The following is a 21,811-nucleotide window of genomic DNA, read 5'->3' on the forward strand; positions in this document are numbered from 1 at the left end:
TGACATTAGTTGATGGCGCATGCGCGGATATGTCAAATATTTTTAAATTGACTTAACAATCATTTTTGAGGGCTCGTGTGGTGTGTGGGGGGGAGTGGGGTCTGCCACATTGGAGTTGACTTGAAGAGTCTTTGACATTAGTTGATGGCGCATGCGGAGTGGGAGGGGGGAGTGGGGGCTGCCATATTGGAGTTGACTTGAGGAGGCCTTGACATTAGTTGATGGCGCATGCACAGATATCTCAAATATTTTGAAATTGACTTGACAAAGCAATTATGTTTGATGACACTTGTGAAGTGTGGGGGGGAGTGGGGTCTGCCATATTGGAGTTGACTTGAGGAGGCTTTGACATTAGTTGATGGCTCATGTGGAGTAGGGGGGCGAGTGGGGGCTGCCACATTTACAATAGTTGATGGCGCGTACGCGGATGTGTCAAATATTTTGAAATTGACTTAACAATCATTTTTGAGGGCTCGTGTGGAGTGGGGGGGGGAGAGGGGTCTGCCACATTGAAGTTGACTTGAAGAGGCTTTGATATTAGTTGATGGCGCATGCAGAGTGTGGAGGGGAGGAGTGGGGGCTGCCATATTGGAGTTGACTTGAGGAGGCTTTGACATTAGTTGATGGCTCATGTGGAGAAGGGGGGCGAGGGGGGGCTGCCACATTTACAATAGTTGATGGCGCATACGCGGATGTGTCAAATATTTTGAAATTGACTTAACAATCATTTTTGAGGGCTCGTGTGGAGTGGGGGGGGAGAGGGGTCTGCCACATTGAAGTTGACTTGAAGAGGCTTTGACATTAGTTGATGGCGCATGCGCGGATATGTCAAATATTTTTAAATTGACTTAACAATCATTTTTGAGGGCTCGTGTGGAGTGTGGGGGGGAGTGGGGTCTGCCACATTGGAGTTGACTTGAAGAGGCTTTGACATTAGTTGATGGAGCATGCGGAGTGGGGGGGGGGAGTGGGGCTGCCATATTGGAGTTGACTTGAGGAGGCCTTGACATTAGTTGATGGCGCATGCACAGATATCTCAAATATTTTGAAATTGACTTGACAAAGCAATTATGTTTGATGACACTTGTGAAGTGTGGGGGGGGAGTGGGGTCTGCCATATTGGAGTTGACTTGAGGAGGCTTTGACATTAGTTGATGGCTCATGTGGAGTAGGGGGGCGAGTGGGGGTGCCACATTTACAATACTTGACATTTTTGATGGCACTTGTGGAGTTAGCAGGGGCTGCCATATTATATTCAACTGAGGAGGCTCTGACGGGGGATTGAAGATTTCTTTTCAAGGCTTTAATCAACTATAATCAACTAGAAGTTGCAATGGGCTAGCTACATCATTCGTTCGATAGACAACGGATGTGGTAGTAAGGTCTTTAAATGAATACCACAACAGGTCAAAAGGAATAAAGAAGGCCCTGATTAAACACAGAATACCGCTGAATGGAGATGGTTCAAGACTGGTCGGAGTGGCGCAGATTTGGAGAGGCCTATTTCCAGCAGTGAACTTTGCAATGCTTATGAATGGATAGATGAACTATAATTATTGACGCATGCGTAAATGATTTTGATCAATGATGCGCATGCGTGGCCTTGAGTTTACGCATGCTCAATTGATATTACTGCTAGTACTTCACCTTTCTGAACTTTCGGTTGGCAACCGAATATTGAACGTTTTTCTTTATATATTTTTACGGTCTCCCGAGTTGATCGAGGCAGTACGATTACGGAGATGTCTTTTTCATTGTAAATACTCGTAAAATACTTTTCTTCAATTATACATTTTGCCTGTGTCGCGTGTTAATCAATTTAACTATTTCTTTTCAGGTACTTACCCTGTAAGTCTTAAACTGGAAAGAACCTTAAGGATCTTGATACAAGCAACGCGAGTGGCCACAGGTAGGTCAATTACCAAACCTTATTATGTTTTTGTATAGCACTTTCCAGTATTTTTTCACTTAAATTTATTTTATATATAACCTAATCGAAGTGTATATTATGTGTCTATTTACAATATTTAACCTAGTTAGAAAACATATAATTGGTGTCTATAATTGGTGTCTATAATCGAAGCGTTTCCAAAATATTATTTGCTCGGACTAAGGGCCAAGCTAAATTTAGTAGTTCTATTTAAGCACCGTAGCGTAAAATGCATGTCGTCAATTATAACCCACGATAATTAAGTGTATTAAATTAAGTCATACAAAGTTTAAAGTGAGCCACTGTCTACTGATTTTGAAATGTAATATCGATAGACTAATTATTCATTAATCCGTACTTCTTAAAAAAGAAATACAAATTAACTTTCATTTCTACTTTATAGTGCTGCGGTACACACATGCCTACATGTAGATAATTATGTCTTATGTTAACTTAATTAAACGTAATGTTACGTTCATCCAGAATATTACTATTTACCTCTACTTTGAATTACAAGTCGCACTTATTGATCAGGAATGTATACAAAAGGTACATGAACTATTATCTCCAAACTAGGATTCCTTTCAGTAGGTACCATTCGCTTTACCTTTAGGTACATTCATAATGGTATTCATAACTTCATTAAACAGTAATTCACACACTCATGCCACTTTATTCTGTTGCTCATTTTAAATTTTGTATTCGTATACGCCAATCGACGGCTCCTAAGTGTATTGTAGTTCGATCAATGAGCAAGCGTTTCTCATACATCACTATACTTTCCGCTGCTATAGGGTAGACCGGGGCAATAGTTACGATTTATCTTCATAAGCAAAAGCAAAAACTTTTTTAAGGAGTTGTTGTTAATTAGTGTCCAGTACAGCCTTGAGTAACGTCTAGTCAAATAATTGGTCAATAAAAGTGGGAGTTATAGAAGTTGAAAAGAGAAGAGAAGTAGAAGTAAATCGAATAAGGAGATAGTCCGGTTATTTCTTTCTTCGGAGATTATTGCGCGTAATGAACATTATTCAAAATTTATGTCGATAGATAGATTAGTTATAGCCAGCTATTAATTAAGTGAAATATGGATTGGCGATGACTGCGTAGTGGTACTTACAATCCCGGTCTATCCTAATAAACTTTTCGCGCTTCGACTTCAATGTGACACATATGACTGTCACTAATACGCTTACATCTATTGAATCCGTTCATTTTTACATCTACCATATGTAAATAGAAATGTTAGAGGGACAACATATCCACATGCACATCCTAGATAATCAAACTCGATTAGTGGTAGCACACATAAACAAGGCCACGGTTGATCGCGAACTCGAAAATTGATTTCACATGAAAACGATTATGTATATATTACCATTCAAACTGGATTTTATTCATTTAAGGTAAAGTCACCTATTTCCGCGGTATTTTTACCAAAACTAGAAAGAGCGTCACATATTAAGCACTACGGGTACTACGGGTTAATAAAGAATTAGATAATTTTATCAAAAGCTCTATTATCTGTACTCTTGAAATAGACTTAACATTTACAAATATTTTAAAATAAATATGAACCAACGTGGTAAAATGTTCTAGTTCTTATTTAAATATCATTAAAATCGTATAACAATGTTAATTCTTCATAAATTAGGATTAGGCAAATTACTGATACAAATAATAAAAACCGCTTAAAACTTTAAACACCCTGTACAGTATTTTGTGGTTATGCCGCGGATTAATGTGCCCATATAACCTAATTCCGACTTATATACATCGGAAAAGCGTTTCATAACTAAAAATGACGTTTCCAAATTCCGATTATTAAATAATAAAAGCCTTTTACACAATTTAGAGGCAGAAAGATGCTTTATTGAAATATGTAGATAATAATATACAATACTTGTTCAATATTACATCGATAGCTGGATGAACTTCATTTTCTCTCCTTAGTTGTTCCATAGAAGAAATTGGGAAAGTACATAGATAAATCATCTTTGATATTAGATAATTAGCTAATGCAGTACAATGCAGTACCGCGGAAAATGATTTCAATATTAATAGAATATTAAATTGTCAAATTCGAAGCAAGACGTGCTTATTTATAAAAACAACTACAAAAATTGAAATTAAAAACAAGTCTATGAAATTGCTCCGTGGTATACCTCGGTTTAAGGGACAGCCCAAAATATGTGGCACTCAATGTCGCTGTATTTTTAAACTTATTATTACTATTATCTGTAAATTTAAGAAATCTATTTAAGAAATCGTGACATTCACGTGCACAAGGCCCAAAATGTATGAAGCATACGTTTTATGTAAGCACTATTGCAAAACTATGCAATCATTTAAAAAACCATACACATAATACTATTACGATAGCCATATGATAATAGAGTGATAAATTATTTATTAAATAACATACCTTTAAGTAAAAATGAGTTCGTAAATAGTTTATAAAAGCCGTTCTTGTAAATACCACGGAATTTGGTGCCAATTTCCAGAACCCCTCGCAAGTATTAGGTGACTTTACCTTAATGTTTATATTTTTGTTTCTTAATTTTGGTAGATACAAGTCACTACCGCATGTACTTTTAGTTTTGAAAAATACTAAATTTCATGTTAAACTACCTGTTCAAGTGAACTACCGCTAATTCTTACCGACTAAAATTTAATGTTGTAATTACTTTCTCGCCAACTATAGAGTTAATACTCGGCGATCATGTATAAATGTGTGTAGTTAGTTGGTAATTGCCTACTGTAGAAGTTCTTTAACTTCTGCAGGTTCTTTTTTATTTGTTAACAGGGAGCACATTAAGTTGAAAAATACTCCGGTGCACGTCAGTCGCAGTGCTGTGGCTGCTGCTAACAGAACCACCTCCTTGTCCAAAAGTGAAAAGGATATTATCAAGTCCTTGGCGCGTCTCACGGTTAGTAATCCTTTGATTTTTTATTAACCACTATATACACTAATACAATACATTTTTATTTGTTATATTTTCATTAAATTAAAGTAAATAATGTATTATTCTTTCTTATTTTTATATTAAAATTTTCATTTTTCTTAATCTGTACAGCTTTCCCGTAATATCTCACCGCATTTCTGAAGAAATTTCACTACACAAATTAACGTCGTCGGTTTGAAGGAATCTGATTTAAAAATACATCGACAGAAGATCTATTTATAAATAAGAAGTTCTCTTAATGACCCACATCCTGTACCAGATATAACACAGGAGAAAGAATTGGGCATTGAGAGTAACGAGAAAAGTCGACGATACAAATTTGAATATTTTTGATCGACGACACTACATTCGAGTGTTATATGAATTTATAAAAAGACCTGCAATCGACGTAAGTCGTTCAACCTTCTTTATATCATTGAATTCATTAGTTTTAATTTTATATTCATGATGTACAAATAATTGGATATGTTACAATTTTTGACAAAACTATGCCTTAAACTATAATTTATCTTACTAATACTTCTAGATGGCTCCTATGTATAAAGGTTAAAAACACAACTTTACAGCAGAGGCCTCAATAGAGTTGATGAGCAATTAATATACGAGTAAATGATAGTTATTTAGGTATATAGTGACACTATAAATTGAGTTCACTTCCCAATACCAAATTCTCTAAATTATGTTTAGAAGGTTCATATTTGTTTCATTGGTTTCAAAGCCTTCCACGTAATATTTACATTACAGTCACTAAGAAGCAAGACGTGGAACACAAAACAAAAATGAAGCCGTCAGACTTAGAGAACAGCAAAGAAACCTCTGAGCCAGACCCAGTGGCTGTCGTCCGCGAGCGTCCTGTTGTAAAGGCAAAGCCTAGGAATCGACTCTATGGTTCCCTTTCCTCGACCCAACTTTTGGAGGAGACTGAAGAACCACGTTGTCACAGTCCGCTGACCGAAGTTTCGGAAAAGCGTAAAAAACGAAGTGGTCGCAATACCCTCGCCGAAAAATCAGGGAAACCTAAAAAACGACGTGGTCGCAGTCCCCTCGACGAGGTTTTGGAAAAGCCCAAAAAACGACGTGGTCGCTATCGCCGAGATCGAGCCAACTCAATCTATGAGGCGCAGGGGTCGCAGCTTACTCCGCCGACGGGCTCGGGCGGCCGGCATCCTGCCCCAGAGCCTCTGGTGTGTCCGTTCTGTTGTGTTGAGTGCAGTGTTAAGTTGTGCAGTGAAGTGAAGTGCAGTAGTGCATCATGCGCCGAGCCGCCCGAGAAAAAATCGGAGAACGGACGCCATAGTAATAAATAGATTAAGCTTTCGATTATTAGTGAGTAAGTTTAATATTGTCTCTTCGTTGTCTTGGCTCATTTACTCATTATTCATAGTTTTCTTAAAACATCGATTATCGTAAAGTAAAATCAGGTCCCTTGTTTAAATAACATAAAATTTGATGAAAGCTTTGTAGGTTTATTTCTTTTCTGTATACTGTTATGATGATCATTCACACAGTATATGATATTAATGTCAGTTTTCGTATAGATGTATGTATGTTCGACGTTAGCGTAAGTTAGGATATATTCAGGATATATTTCAGGAAGGAATAAATTTTCTGAAAAACCAAATATTAATTATTTGGATATACAATAATTTCCTCTTAATGTTGTTACATTTGCCTGTCGCATTAACTCGAAACCGACGGCATCCAGTTACAGTAACGTAGAAGTTATAAATTAAAATAATGAATTCATCGAAAAAGTTTAAATGAGTCAACTATTTCAATTTACTAAAGTTACACAAATCGTTAATAACTCTTAACATTATTCATACGTAACTCTTATGTACATTTTCTTGTAACATTTTTGAGTCACATTGTCCATACTTATAGTAATATGTGTTTTCTAAAGTATAGTACAACTTGCATCTAGAAAAACAGAAAAAAAAGAATGTTGGTTAAGTTTTTTTTTAGTTTTGGGGTTACGTTAGTTACTTCATATGTGCTGGTAATAGTATTAGGATATTATTATTAAGTTACATTTAACATTAAAATAGATTAACCTGTTTAGTTATTAGGTTATTAATATGAATTTATTAAATGAAACGAATTCAATTTATTAAATTACGTTTAACGTACCTAGGATATTATTATTAAGTTACATTTAACATTAAATTAGATTAACCTGTTTAGTTATTAGGTTATTAATATTAAGTTTTTTTTATTAAATTTAACTAATTCAATTTATTAAATTACGTTTTACGTACCTAGGATATTATTATTAAGTTACATTTAACATTAAATTAGATTAACCTGTTTAGTTATTAGGTTATTAATATTAAGTTTTTTTTATTAAATTAAACTAATTCAATTTATTACATTACGTTTCACGTACCTAGGATATTATTATTAAGTTACATTTAACATTAAATTAGATTAACCTGTTTAGTTATTAGGTTATTAATATTAAGCTTTTTTTTTATTAAATTAAACTAATTCAATTTATTAAATTACGTTTTGGTATTAAAATAGGTTATTTATATTAAGTTACATTAAGTTTGGTTAGGTTAAGGTTAAAGTTTTTTTTTCTGGGTCCCCGAGCGGAAGGAATCCATGAGGATTTCTCCGCATAAAAAAAAAAAGAAAAAGAAAAGTTTTCTGGGTAATCACATCAATCGTGATGCACTTGTACGTATTTTCTATCATGCAAGTCTTCTTAAGTTGAATTCCTTAAAATAAAGTTTTTGGGTTTCTTACAATTACATCTTTTATCTATTTGTAGGTACTATTTGTAGAAATTACATAATATGACCAATATTATGTAATTTCTAAGGTATCATGCATGTTATAACCCGAAAAATATGAAACGATGTGACTATTTCGTATGTTCTCTATATAATTTGTTCCTCTATATTGTATGACTTGTAATATATGTATGGTCTTTGTATATATTTTTTAAAATGTAATGCAAATATATGAAAAAAAAACTATGTTCATAGGATAAGTTCACGCATTTGGTACAACATACAATTACAAGGTTGTTTACAAGGATATGGATTTTCCAAAGTTAATGGAAATTTTAATCACAAAATACAAATATATTATTTTATTCTGAGGTTAAATTTCGTATTTAAAATCTCAAAATCTTAAAAAGGTCTTTGCCACGGATAACTGGTTATTTGCATTGTTTACGTATAAACTACGATCACATCAGTAATAGCGGAATTCATGTTACGGTTATAGTTTTAAATAATTATTTCTTATATTGTCGTTCAATGAGCGGTACTAATGATTTGCTAATTTTTCTAATCTTACATAAAATCTTTTCGTCTTTTTGTTTTGTGTAATATAGGACTTTCAAGATCTGGAAGTTGTACGTGCAATTGCTGATCACGACGCAACTTCGTAGGCTGCGTCGTGGTTGGCGGTCACTGTGCCTGCAGACCTGCACAGCTGCGATCAGCGAGTCGTCCGCTTCAGCTTCAAACAGGTATGATTGTTCCAATTCATGAGCTTCATCTTCAGAGCTACATGCTACGGCCAGCATGCGTGTCGCGTGCCGCGTGTCGCTTGCTGGGTGGAATTGGCAAGAGATACGAGTTACGTGCTACGAGCTGTGTGCTGAAAGCTTCGTGCGGCAAGCTACGTGCAGCGCGCGCTGGGAGATACGAGCTGCGAGCGACGAGCAACGTGCGACGAGCTTCGAGCGACGAGCTGCGAGCTTCGTACTGCGAGCGACGACTTCTGAAAGGCGGCCTTCGCAGCCAGCTTCGATCACATGTTGGTGAGCTTTTATAATGTTTTTAAACAAATGTAAGTAGCAAACAATTTGTAGTCCAACTGATGTGGCTACTACTGTTGCAGATATTATGGGAGCCCTAAAAAAAGTTTATGAATAGACCATGCATTTTAGGCGTGGCTGATCCGAGGACTAGCCAGTCGGATAACCCTATCGAACCTGCCAACAAATAGACTGCAGGTAGGTTACTTGCCCGTTTTTGTCTTTCATAAATAAAACATGTATTGCCCACTATTACGGGGTTTAAATGTATTTATGTATCCTTAATATTTAGTCAATACTTAGGGGCAAATGTATTCACTGATCCCTAACTCTCTTCTTCACCTAAGTCCCTTTTCTTTACTCTTCCTTACTAACTTTATCCTGTATTTATTTTTTGGTAAACTCGTCATCATCTCATTTTTTATTTTGACCACAAGTTTGGCCACATTTAGTTTAAGTTAAGCAACCATAAAGTTTTCATTTAGTGCGGAGATTAAAATACGTGGATATAAGTTATCTGATAGTCCTGGACAAGAACGCACTGGAACATCGAAATTGTTAATGTGGATAAATATGATCACACATCTAATTAAAGCGATTATTCATGCCCCTCTTTGGGTAACATTAAATAAAAATGTCTCACGTTTCTCCGCCTATGTGATGTTGCAAACTTTATTTTGTTTATTATCCTTAGACTAAATTTAACTTTTAATCGCAACTCCATGAAATCACAATCCATCAAGCGTTCTTTCTTCCTCTCCATCGTCCTCACATCTTTTTCCTACAACCACTTTCACTCCATTTCATACACCCTATCCCTATTAAATCGTATTTACCATTTTAATAATTAAGATTAGTACTTATTAATATTATAATGGACACTATAGTAGCTATTTACTTATTGTATAATCACACTTCAAAATGTTCATGTTGATGTGTTAGTTACTAGTTACTTCTATTAATCGGACTATACGTATATCTGTATTGTGCATGCATTGAAAATTATCAATTGTTCTATGCCATACATATGTGTGGTAATGAAGAAGAACACGAAAAAAATTAGAAACCAGAAACACTTTGGATTAAACGACACATTATCTTCTATCATTCAAAGCGGCTGCTATTACTGCAAGGACTCTCGCCACGACTCTCGCCATGTTCCTACAAGCTGGAAGGCGAATCCCGGATAGACTCATTGATCTACACAGTCAATCTAAACTTTATTGTTACACTACATATTTCACACTCATGTGAATTAGTAATATATTATTGTAGATCTTACATAAAATGGAAAGGAAATGGCAAATTTACATCTGTGCTAAGTTATGTAACATCAATTATATAGACAAATCAATCCTTACTAGCCGTACTACTAGTGTACTGATTAACCACCTAAAATCTCGACCTGTATATTCATGTAAACTACCGGTAGAGGTGCGTGTAATACCAATAACAATTGCTTGAGATTATCAAAGATTATCAATATGGTAATCTTATTTGTATGAAGCTACATTATTACCTTTATAAATTATTCGTATCTCGATGTTAGAATGTAGAAAAGTAACCTACAAAGGAAGCAATAAGCTTCTGCCTATCATATTAATTCACAGGTCACCACGGTGGCGAATCTACCGTCGATTACGGTGATTTAAGTATCGCGCAGCAGTATTACGTAAATTTGATTACGGACATCTGCCCTTTATATACTGGTGAGCATTGTTTTTTAATTAATTTATTATTGTAATGAATGTATGAATTTATATATAATAAAATACTCACATTTTGAATCTTCAAATCCCATTCGACGTGACCTTCGAGCCGCAAACCGCACCTGACATCGAAATCGCATACGGCGTATCGTCGGGTGTGATTCGCATTCAATTCGAAATCGCACCCGAGGATTCGTCGTGTTCGAGAATTCTTCGGTCTTAGTGGAGGCGACCTACGTCGAAATATTCCTGAAGCAAACGTCGAGTTACGTGGTCTTTGACTGTAACCCAAAATGACTTTCGAGCCGCAACTGACGAAATTGTCGAAATCGAATACGTCGTATCGTCGGGTGTCGTTCGAAGTGAAGAATCACACTCAACGATTCGTCGTTTTCGAAAACTCATTGAATTCATGGAGGACGCAGCAGTTACCACAAATGTTCACCAGCTCGAAATAGAAAACCTAGAGACTTGCATCGACTGGTACAGTTTGTTAATGACTTTTTAACCGGCTGATTTTCTAAGATATTATTGTCCCTCGTGATTTACCTCCTTAAATAGAAATAAAATATATTATAAGCTTCTACAAACTTTATTTTTTTCACAGGCCAAGCTGACCACCGAACAACATAACGAGGTGCTTTTACGAGGCGGGCATATCTTATTGGCAGTTTCTTCTTTAACGAGACCACTGATGCATTACACAACGAGGGTACAGGTAGGTTGTTTACCTACTAGTTAAATGTAACATGTTTGTCTAGTATTCGTAGTCTCTTTTACTAAATTTGTATGTTAATATTATAAGTCAAATATGTACCTGTCATTTTAACCGACTTCGGGGTCATTCATCCACTCTTCTTAATTTCTTTTCTACCCCTTTACACATACAAGAGTAAAGTCAGCAAAACTAACAACATCTCTGTGGTACAAAACAAAAAGTTCCCGTTAACACTTTAAAATATTGCTTAGAACCAAGCTCATTATTAGAGGGGAATTATATGAACTACAGGGGGCTGGCTAAACGTAAACAACATTTTCCACAAATTATAAGCTGTAAACATGACATGACATGAAGTGTTAAAATTTTGGTACCCTTCGTGATTCCTTCTAACAGCGGTCTGAAGTGCTGATTTTGTCTGGTATGAAGGGTACGATAGAAGAGGCACTTATCCGTGGCATTCCAACAAAGTTCTCCAAATCCAGGTCTAGTAACTCTGGTGGCCAATTCACGGCATGATCTTGTTAAACCAGAGTTTAACACAGAGTACAGTGTGAGTGCCCAATTTAAATAAATTAGTTTGCAGACTTTATGATTTGTATGTAATTTCCAAGCTAGCTAATCTTAAGCATGAAAACGCCCTTTATGTCAAAATGCCCCCTTTATCAGTTTGTCCTATTAACTTGTTCCCTCGTACCACCCTATTCCCTTTTTCTTGCTATTAAACATCTTTTACCCTCATTTGCTCATATCTGTTATGTAGGGCGCATTATATTGTGCTGGTAGCTTTAGATAAGGTTATTTATAAAATTTAATCAAATATATTCTTGATGTCTATTTAAAAATATACTTGTATTTTATCTGTATTTGATGTTGTTAAATTAGTAATTATTAATTGTCTTATTCTTAAAACATATATAAAACATCGTGAGAACAAATATGATAAATGAGATCTAAATCAGTAAATAAGCTCGAGATTTACAGAAAGATAAGTTAAACATCTAAGGTCGTTCACAATTACTCGTAACTAAAAGATAACCAGTCAAAGATGACACAAACATTACTCTCTATAAGGCAGGCTCTAGGCAGCCTCAAGCAGCACGGAGATACGGACTCTATGCACTGAATCCATCTATATTAATAATTATTATATTATTGTATTATTACTCGATTTTCGAAATTAATTATTAATGCAATTCAACAAAAACTTGGGCGGCTTCAGTGACCTGGTTAGATAAAATACACACACCAAAAGTATACTAGTTTACTAGTGTATTCTTAAGATCTGACAGTCCCCATATTTTTGTTGAAATGGATTTTGGATACGTGTTACTGCTGGCTAGTATCAGTAGCTTCGCGTTTTTGCTTCAAGCAAATTTTTTTCTTGGACATTGTATCTTATTAAGATTAAAATTTAATCGTTTACTTAAATAATTATAAAATTATAAGTGTTGTGTTTAGGTGTTAGAATAGGTAAATGACCTACTGTAGAAGCTTTTAAGCTTCTGCAGATACTACATAACTTCCCAGATCAAATCGAGCTTGGCGTTGGGCAGACTGCAAGTAATTTCGAGTCAACAGCGACTAGAGACGGTCCATATCCTGTCAAGCCACTGACTGCCTGCTCGTTCTGCTATAAGATCATACTTTGTAAGTATTTTTCTGTGCACACATCTTAAATTTTGCTACTAAATTACTAAATTTAAGTAGCCTTGTTTACACTTCAAACTAAAAATATGTATAATCATATCAATCATGGTCAAGCAAAGGCCTGTGAAATTAATATAATTATAACTAGTTGTTTCGCGCAATACTACGTCAAGTAAAGACTTTGTGTATAATCTTCTTGGATTTTTTACATAGTAACTTTATTAATGGTGACGTTTTCCTTTTGTTTAGATGACCCCTTTTGTCGGCATCAATTATTTCGACGTGAGCTGGGATGTTCCATGGGACTTCAGAATGCAGATGATGGAAGGTAGGTTATTTACCTATTGTTCGTATTTAAAATAATTCATTGTTGCTCTTCTGATAAATTGTATGTTATTCTTATGTGTCGTAAACTTTCATCTATCACTTATACCCTTTACTATTGTTTTAATCAATTCTTGTAAATCCTTTTCCTTATGCAAAATTTTATGCACCACTTAAACTACTTAATTTATAAAAACGTATTCTCCCACATAAATTGCACATATAGTAGTCTTGCTTACATCGAATCCATCTCGTATAGAAGTCTTTGACTCTCAGGCTTCATAAGTATTGACTAGAGCATGTAGATTGGGTCTCATACTGATAGCAGGCTGATATACGACATATTCACTGCTAATGATGACAGCCTTGCTTAGCCCCCATAAGTGTTATAGTCATTTATGTGGCGTAGACATTTTGCTGCTAATATTTCATATGGAATGTGCGATTACATCAAGATTTATTTCTAACTCGTTTTTAAATGTATTCTTTTCGATCCTGCGTCCCTGTTCCGCCCCCCTTTTCCGTTGTCCTTAAAAATTAGAATATATTTAATTTAAAAGTGTTAATTTATATGTGTAGAATGTATAATGTATAATAGGCTAGAAATTACCAATCTATTAAATTAAACAGTATATTCATAGTATTAGATAAGGTTTCCCATTAATCGTAAATAATGTTGTTATCTATGTCTACCGCTAAATGTCCCTGTAATATAATATTCGTGCTAATCTGATAGTGTCTTTGCTATTATCTTTACTCTTTCTTGTAGTTTTGATATATTTTTGCAATGTACTTTAATGGAGATCTGTAAATGTGGCGACTAAAGTAGAACAGTAATAAAAACAGTAAAAAAGTAGGTTGAAAAAAGAAGCTCGTGAATGACAGTTATACATTGCCACTAAATAATCCTATACTAGAAATGTGCACATTTTCTCCAGCCATTAGAAGAAATTTCTATTTACTCTTTGATTTGCACGAACTATACTGATACGAACTCAATTAATCTAGTCATTATATTCTTATGATATTAAAACTTATAAATTAATATTGTTATAAAGCGATAAATGGTGTAGGATGGATAAATTTTACTATGTTACTTTAATGTTCCTAGTGGTAGAATCGTCAACATCTCAAAGAGAACTACCACTAGCGGCAAATTGTATCCCTTAACTTAACTTGTGTAGAAGGTAGAAAATATATTATAGGTGTTTTATCTACATGTTACATGTAGGTAAATAACCTACTGCAGAAGCTAATTAGCTTCTGCAGATACTGTCTTCATCCGTAGAATATTGGAGACTGAGGCAACAGTGTCGCCGCCACCGAAACCGAGGCAGTGGTAGCTGCCACCGAGACCGAGGCAGTGGTAGCTGCCACCGAGAACTGGTGACCCCGTGGAAATCTGTACACCGAATGGATTTGACGTCCGATTTCCACTTTATCACTGTGAGTTTCATTTATTTCTTTCGTAGAATTTGTGCAATTGATAACTTTCAGCTCTGTAGATTTTGCAGATATTTTTAACTCTTTGTTAAATCACTATTTTTAATTGTTCTGTATAACTGCAACAGGCAAATAATTTTTATTGCATCAATTACAGTCAAATTCTAAATTATATACCAATTAAATTATTTTCTTTTATAGATAAATGCTAAATGGTTCGTACTTAAAAGTCGAAAGATTGCAAAAGCAACGAGCAGCGATTCTTGAATTAATTGAAAGAAAAGAAAAGATAAAGTGGAAAAAGTTTTATAAAAGGAAGAGTCGTCTGGGTGATATATTTTATTTCTTTATCTATCTATTATACACACAGATGTATAAGAGCGTTAACAGTACGCCTAATACCATATCTTAGTCGTTCACATGTGTAGAAAAAGGAAAGTTAGAAAGTTATCCCAAGTCTAAAAACAGTCCGTAAAAGTTTGTCACATTACTATAACGAGTGTTGCTGTATTGAATCAGTTTCTGGGGTTGATTAATATGTAATACAGACGACGATAGCTATAAACGATATTGATACTGTCTTTGATTCTGTATATAACAGGTCATAAATGTCTCAAAGGCTTGAGTTTTTTGTTATGTATCCTATGCGTAAAGACAACACATCCCATAGTTAAGCAGTCAGTGTCCACTAATAGTAGTAAATTACAAACGTTTAACTGGTGACAGTGTTCCAGCGCCTGTACCAGTTGTTAGGAATAAAGCGCTAGAAAGTTTTTGTTGCAGCGATTAATAATACGGTATTTATAAAATGTGTATTTACCCTGCTAGTAAATACACATTTTATAAATACCGTATATCATGATGCCATGATGATTGTGACTATGACCGAATGGCATGAATGATTTGGCAATGAATTCGTACTTGTAATGCAAAAAGGTGGCAATAATAAAACCAACATCCCAAATCATTTAGTGGCCAAAGATTCTCAACAGTACTTCAATATATTAAGGTAGGTCATTTACAGACAATTGTATTAACGTATTTTTGTCTACTTCACTTTATTGTTATTTACTTCTAATCACCCACATTGCACATTATGTTTCGTTATCTATTATTTTAGTCATATTTCCCAAGTCCCAAGTCCTAATCCCTGTCATAAATTCCTGATTTTTATTATTTAAATGGATCCCCACATTTCCCGATTATTCCCCTTTATAAATTTGTTGTTATTTATTTCTAAGCTGTAATGCATTAAACTCACATTACACATCACGTTTTCTATTTTTTTTATTCTATTTCTCATTGTTCATGTCATATTCCTCCAAACCTTGATCATTGTCATAAGTCCCTATATTTTTTGTATCCCTAAATGTCCTAATTATTCCCCGTTTAGAAATTGTCATTAACTTTTAAGCCGTAATGCACTTCACTCATAATACACCCCATGTTTTCCTATTATTTATTTCTTATCTTATCCATGTCTTATTTCCCCAAACATTGATCCCTGTCGTAAATCCATATTTAAGTAGATCCCCTCATTTCTCGACCTAATTCTACCTCTAACCCGCCTTCTCGTCGTCTTCCCGCCTTTAATTCTACTTCTCCCTTCTACCTTATCTTTCTTCAAGAATTATCATACAAGGTTAACAGCAAGTTAAACAGCAGGACTTGGTCCGCAGGAAGGATATATTCACACACAGATAAAAAAATACGGATATATTCACATACAAATAAAAAAATGTGCATGTGAAGATCTCTTAAATCTTCAATGATTAAAATACCTATAATGTGCTTTGAGTCAGTACAGTTCAGTGCAGTGCAGAAGAAGTGTCACGGAAAATAATATTCCGCGAAAATAATATAAGACGCGTCGTGATAGTGTGAATATGAAATAAAAAAAATGGAATACTTACTCAGTGGAATTACTTGCTGACTTCTGTATGTATAATTTTGCAGCCCTTTCCCAAATCATACCAATCATTAGCAACACCCTTTTTTGGAACTTTCTTGTCCCATTTGATTCTCTTCCTCATCTCATCTCTCATTATGATCCCACCTTTCTAATTCACCCCTAAGAAACCCCTTTCTAAAACTTTTAGTAATTAAAGTAGTTCACTCTAAATATTAGTAGACTTTCTAAATATATCCGTAGCAATTTAGGAACTTTCTCGTTTAATAAGACATGTAACCTCTATTGATAAATAATTGTACGTATTAAACGTACCATCTATCAATTTTAATTGAGGACGGAGAACTTTAGTAGTCTTCCACTTCTTAGGAAGCAGATCGTGGAGTATAGACTCCTTGAATCTCAGATCGGAGTTACATACCGACAGTACAAAATTATTTTTTGTTGTCCGTTTCTCGATGACTTCTGACACCTCAACCTATATACCTCACTAGATAATGCGCGTAAATTGTAACTACTTTTAAGTCTAGACTACTACTATACTTGACTACTTAGTCTAAGTCTAAATTATAATATATCTGTAAACGGTACATTACATTCACACATCAAAATGAAATACGGTTACCATCGCGATTGTTTTGTATGGCTAAGATTCGAATAATAAGGATAAGAATATTAGATAATAACTAGGATTTGAAGAAAAAAATAAGAATGCAAGAAGAAAAATGATTAGAACCCAAACGCCAAATACCGAAACCAAAAGTCCAAAACGCCAAAATAGACACATGTGACCTTTGTGATTTTTCCTTTGCAATCATCAAAAATGCGGACTAATGCTGTATCTAAGTGGTTACGTTGCCATTTTCTTCTAGGATTAATAGTGCAACTTCTTTCCTTATTGTGCTGGATTGGATTGTTGACGGACTGTAAAATGCAGTATATATATTGAATGTATTGTACCATAAAATCACGATTGATGGAAATGGAATGACAGATCGGACAGTGCAAACTACATCAGTTCAACCCTTTAGTGGTTGTGTATAAGTGTAAAGGTCGAAATTCATACTACACAGTCATTTGACACATGTTTATAAGATAAAAACCAGATCGATCATACACATTTATGCAGATTACTGTTGAATTGAAATACCATCTGCAATAGTTATGCTTCCCATAATTGTAAACCACCGCTAACGGCGCACCCTTAATTAATTGTGTTGGTGGTTCTCGTGTGATTGAGACAAAATAGACAAACGACAGAAGGAGGTTATACCTCAGAAGCAATACACATTATAACATCAAATTTGACCCTTTAGTGGTGGTGTACTTGTGGAGGAGCCGGAAAATAAGGAAAAACAGATTCAACACATTTGATAACCTATGATTATTTAGGTTCAGAGAATAGTAAGACCGTCAAAGAACCAAGTAAAAACTGCACATGTGTCAATATGAATTATCATCGTTAAATATTACACTGTTTGTACTTGTAAACTACCGCTAAAGGCGCATCATAATAAGTGTACTGGTCGATTTTTGACTATGTTATAGGGAAGATAGGATTTGACATATTAACATCAGTGTATCTTATAATAACAATTTCAACCCTTTAATAGTAGTGTATACATGTAGGGGCCGGTAAATAAATAAAACACTAATGAGCCGATGTCTCTTCGGGTTACATTTTCGAACTAAAATTCTTACGCGCCCTATATTTGTAAACTACCGTTAATGGCGCACTATTTATATTTACTGATACTATTATCTAAGTCACTTGTAAGGTTCTAGATCTATATAGTTCTAGTTAAAATAAACTATCGATTTCTGTCTATATTATAGGGAATATAGCATTTGACACATTAACATCAGTGCATTTTATAATATCAATTTTAAACCCTTTAATGGTGGTGTATACGTGTAGAGGTCGGAAAATAAATAAAACACTTATAAACCGATGTTTCATCAGGTTTAATTTTCGAATTAAAATTCTTACACGCCCTGCATTTGTAAACTACCGTTAATGGCGCACTGCTTATTATTGTACTGATATTATTGCTACTGTTAGTTGTATGGTTCTATATCTATATGGTTCTATTTAATAAAAAATAACAATTTCTGTCTATATTGTAGGACACATTAACATCAGTGCATCTTATATTATCAATGTCAACCCCTTAATGGTGGTGTATACATGTAGGGGCCGGCAAATAAATAAAACACTAATAAGCCGAGGTCTCTTCGGGTTAAATTTTCGAACTAAAATTCTTACGCGCCCTGCATTTGTAAATTACCGTTAAGGGCGCACTGCGTATTGATGTTCTGATACTGTATTCATAGTCAGTTATATTGTTCTAGATCTATGTGGTTCTATTTAATAACAAATAACGATGTTTGTCTATATTGTAGAGAGCATAGGAGTTAACAAATCAACGTCAGTGCATTTTATAATATCAATTCCAACCCTTTAATGGTGGTGTATACAAGTAGGGGTCGGAAAATAAATAAAACACTTATAAACCGATGTTCCATCAGGTTATTTTCGAACTAAAATTCTTACGCGCCCTGCATTTGTAAACTACCGTTAATGGCGCACTGCTTATTATTGTACTGATACTATTGCCACTGTTAGTTGTATGGTTCTAGATCTATATGGTTCTATTTAATACAAATTAACAATTTCTGTCTATATCGTAGGACACATTAACATCAGTGCATCTTATATTATCAATGTCAACCCCTTAATGGTGGTGTATATATGTAGGGGTCGGAAAATAAATAAAACACTTAAATCGAAGTTTCATCAGGTTCAATTTTCGAACTCAAATTCTTACGCGCCCTGCATTTGTAAACTACCGTTAATGGCGCACTACTTATTAATATATTGGTACTATTATCTAAGTCACTTGTAAGGTTCTCGACCTATATACTTCTATTTAATATAAACTATCGATTTTTGTCTATATTATACGGAAGATAGGATTTGACAAATTAACATCAGTGCATTTTATAATATCGATTTCAACCCCTTAATGGTGTTGTATACGTGTAGGGGCCGGTAATTAAATAAAACACTAATAAGCCGAGGTCACTGCGTATTGATGTACTGATACTATTGTCATAGTCAGTTATATTGTTCTAGATCTATGTGGTTCTATTTAATAAAAATTAACGGTTTCTGTCTATATTGTAGGATTTGACACATTAACATCAGTGCATCTTATATTATCAATTTCAACCCCTTAATGGTGGTGTATATATGTAGGGGCTGGCAAATAAATAAAACACTAATAAGCCGAGGTCTCTTCGGGTTAAATTTTCGAACTAAAATTCTTACGCGCCCTGCATTTGTAAATTACCGTTAAGGGCGCACTGCGTATTGATGTACTGATACTATTTCATAGTCAGTTACATTGTTCTAGATCTATGTGGTTCTATTTAATATAAAGTATGTACTCTAAATAGTATTGTATTAGAAACGATGTCGAACTAAGCAAAATACAACAGGAAAAGATGTAGATGTTAGCATACGTAAATGACCTATCGAAGCCATTAAGCTTCCGCAGATATTACACATCCACAGGTCGCAGGCGGTCGCAGATGCAATTTGACCATGACGTGCTACTTTTATGAGAATGGCGGCATCTGATACAAGGGACATACAAACGCTTCTATTTGACCGAAACCCGCTGTGTTGAAAAAGTCTTAGGTAAAATATTATTTTTTCTCACCGTTTTTTCCTATTGTTAAAACACCAGATTCGTTATAAGTTAAGAACACTTACAATGATGGGTTTTAACATAGATAAAATGTGGTGTATTAGAAATCACCTTGGTGTTCAAGACATCCCACAGCGTGACAGCCATGCACCTACATGAACTAAAAAATCAAAATGATGTCATATTTTCTATCAGCACGACTTGAAACCTTTTTTGAAATAACTTTTAGGCGTACAAGTTTCTGACGATGTTTTCCTTCACCGTTTAAGCAAGTGATAATTCATTTCAATTACTCACATAACTTTTTCTAGTTTCTAACCAGTATGCTATCACTGCTTTATCAGTATTGTTTTACCACCTTCAAATATTTTTATTGTCACCATATTAACATGTTCTTATTTATTTTCAGATTGTCTCCAATGATGCACAACCATACACAAGGAATACAAATTCTAAATTTATGGAGTTTCTTGCCGCTTCTTCTCCATAAATAGTAGGTTCCGAAGCGGTGGTAAATAGTAGGGCTAAGTAATATAATATTTCGATACAAAACTCTTAATTTATTTCGTGACAAAAATGCACATATATAAAAAAAAAATTAAAAATATACAAAAACGTTTTGGCAGTAAAATTTAAACATTATAAATAAGTTAAATACTTAAATATTTTCTTAGCAAGCATACCTAATTACAACGATTCTATAAATCATTTAAAACCCGTTTTGGATACTAAAAAAACTGTAAATACAATAAAAAAGACATGTCTTAATAATACAAAAATATAACATAGACTATAAAACTAATTTACTTGACTTAAATAAATAACTTGATTTAATTATTATGTGTTTTATTTACAATACCTTCCTTAATCTTATTACACTACAATTTTAAACAAGTACAAATAAGAAAATATAAACATATACAAATACATAATTGTATTGTTTCACTTGTATCACTATCACTACATTCTATACTATTGTATTTAAAAAAACGCTTAATGAAATTAATAAATTCGTTTAATTAATTATATAAACCCTGTTATATTGTATTTGTAGCGCATTTTATATTTCTTGGTAAACTTGTAAAAAAATATCTCACACTGCTTTACTCACTTCTGTCATATTAATATATTTATGATAAAGCTATAGTAATACAAATGTGAATTACTCGTACATACATCTCGTAATAAAATTGGATAATGTATTACCTATTTTAATTTCAACAAGTTAAAAACTTAACGAACTAAAATTATATAAAATTTGACAAAATAAATGTGTGTTTATATCCTGTAATAATATGTTTTATTTTAACTCTAATTTATACCCATTGTCTACAGTTCAATATTATTATTTATATATGTAATTGTTTCTAACAAAATATACTTCATTTCAAAGCTACTCCTGTAACTTAAATAAATATAAAAATAAATGTTTTAAGATAAATAATATGTTTTATTTTGAACATCAACCTTACCTATTACATTACACATATCACATATCTAACATTTATTGACAAATATGACATCAAATAATTTTATGAATATCACAAATTATAACGATTATTACACAGAGAAAGATTATGAATTTGCCGTTAAAAATAACGGAATTAGTAAAATAAAAATGAGAATATTTAGAAAGTCATATCATAATATTATCTTACTTAAATGTTATTGAATAGAAAA

The 21,811-nt window shown here is 33.9% G+C and overlaps 1 long non-coding RNA gene across 7 annotated transcripts in view; it reads left to right on the forward strand.

Annotated features, from left to right (window-relative positions):
• LOC140743326 (uncharacterized) overlaps positions 1–20,968 on the forward strand; it is a 30,894-nt gene extending 9,926 nt beyond the window's left edge. The window contains exons 2-15 of one of the 7 annotated variants that reach the window (XR_012102447.1): positions 1,838–1,909; positions 4,734–4,857; positions 5,005–5,281; positions 5,638–6,223; positions 8,237–8,668; positions 8,749–8,863; positions 10,276–10,374; positions 10,982–11,092; positions 12,623–12,742; positions 12,992–13,070; positions 14,355–14,512; positions 14,711–15,518; positions 19,996–20,121; positions 20,541–20,968. This is a non-coding gene — a long non-coding RNA (uncharacterized LOC140743326). Of the gene's footprint in view, positions 1–1,837; positions 1,910–4,733; positions 4,858–5,004; positions 5,282–5,637; positions 8,669–8,748; positions 8,864–10,275; positions 10,375–10,981; positions 11,093–12,622; positions 12,743–12,991; positions 13,071–14,315; positions 14,513–14,710; positions 15,519–19,995; positions 20,122–20,540 lie in introns of all 7 variants that reach the window. The other 6 variants (XR_012102448.1, XR_012102449.1, XR_012102450.1 and 3 more) reach the window with 6 other exon arrangements.
• The last annotated feature ends 843 nt before the right edge of the window (positions 20,969–21,811 follow it).

This window comes from Epargyreus clarus, unplaced genomic scaffold (genome assembly GCF_041222505.1).
Source record: "Epargyreus clarus isolate Ecla_fem2 unplaced genomic scaffold, WU_Ecla_fem_2.2 ptg000007l, whole genome shotgun sequence".
Lineage (NCBI taxonomy): Eukaryota > Metazoa > Arthropoda > Insecta > Lepidoptera > Hesperiidae > Epargyreus > Epargyreus clarus.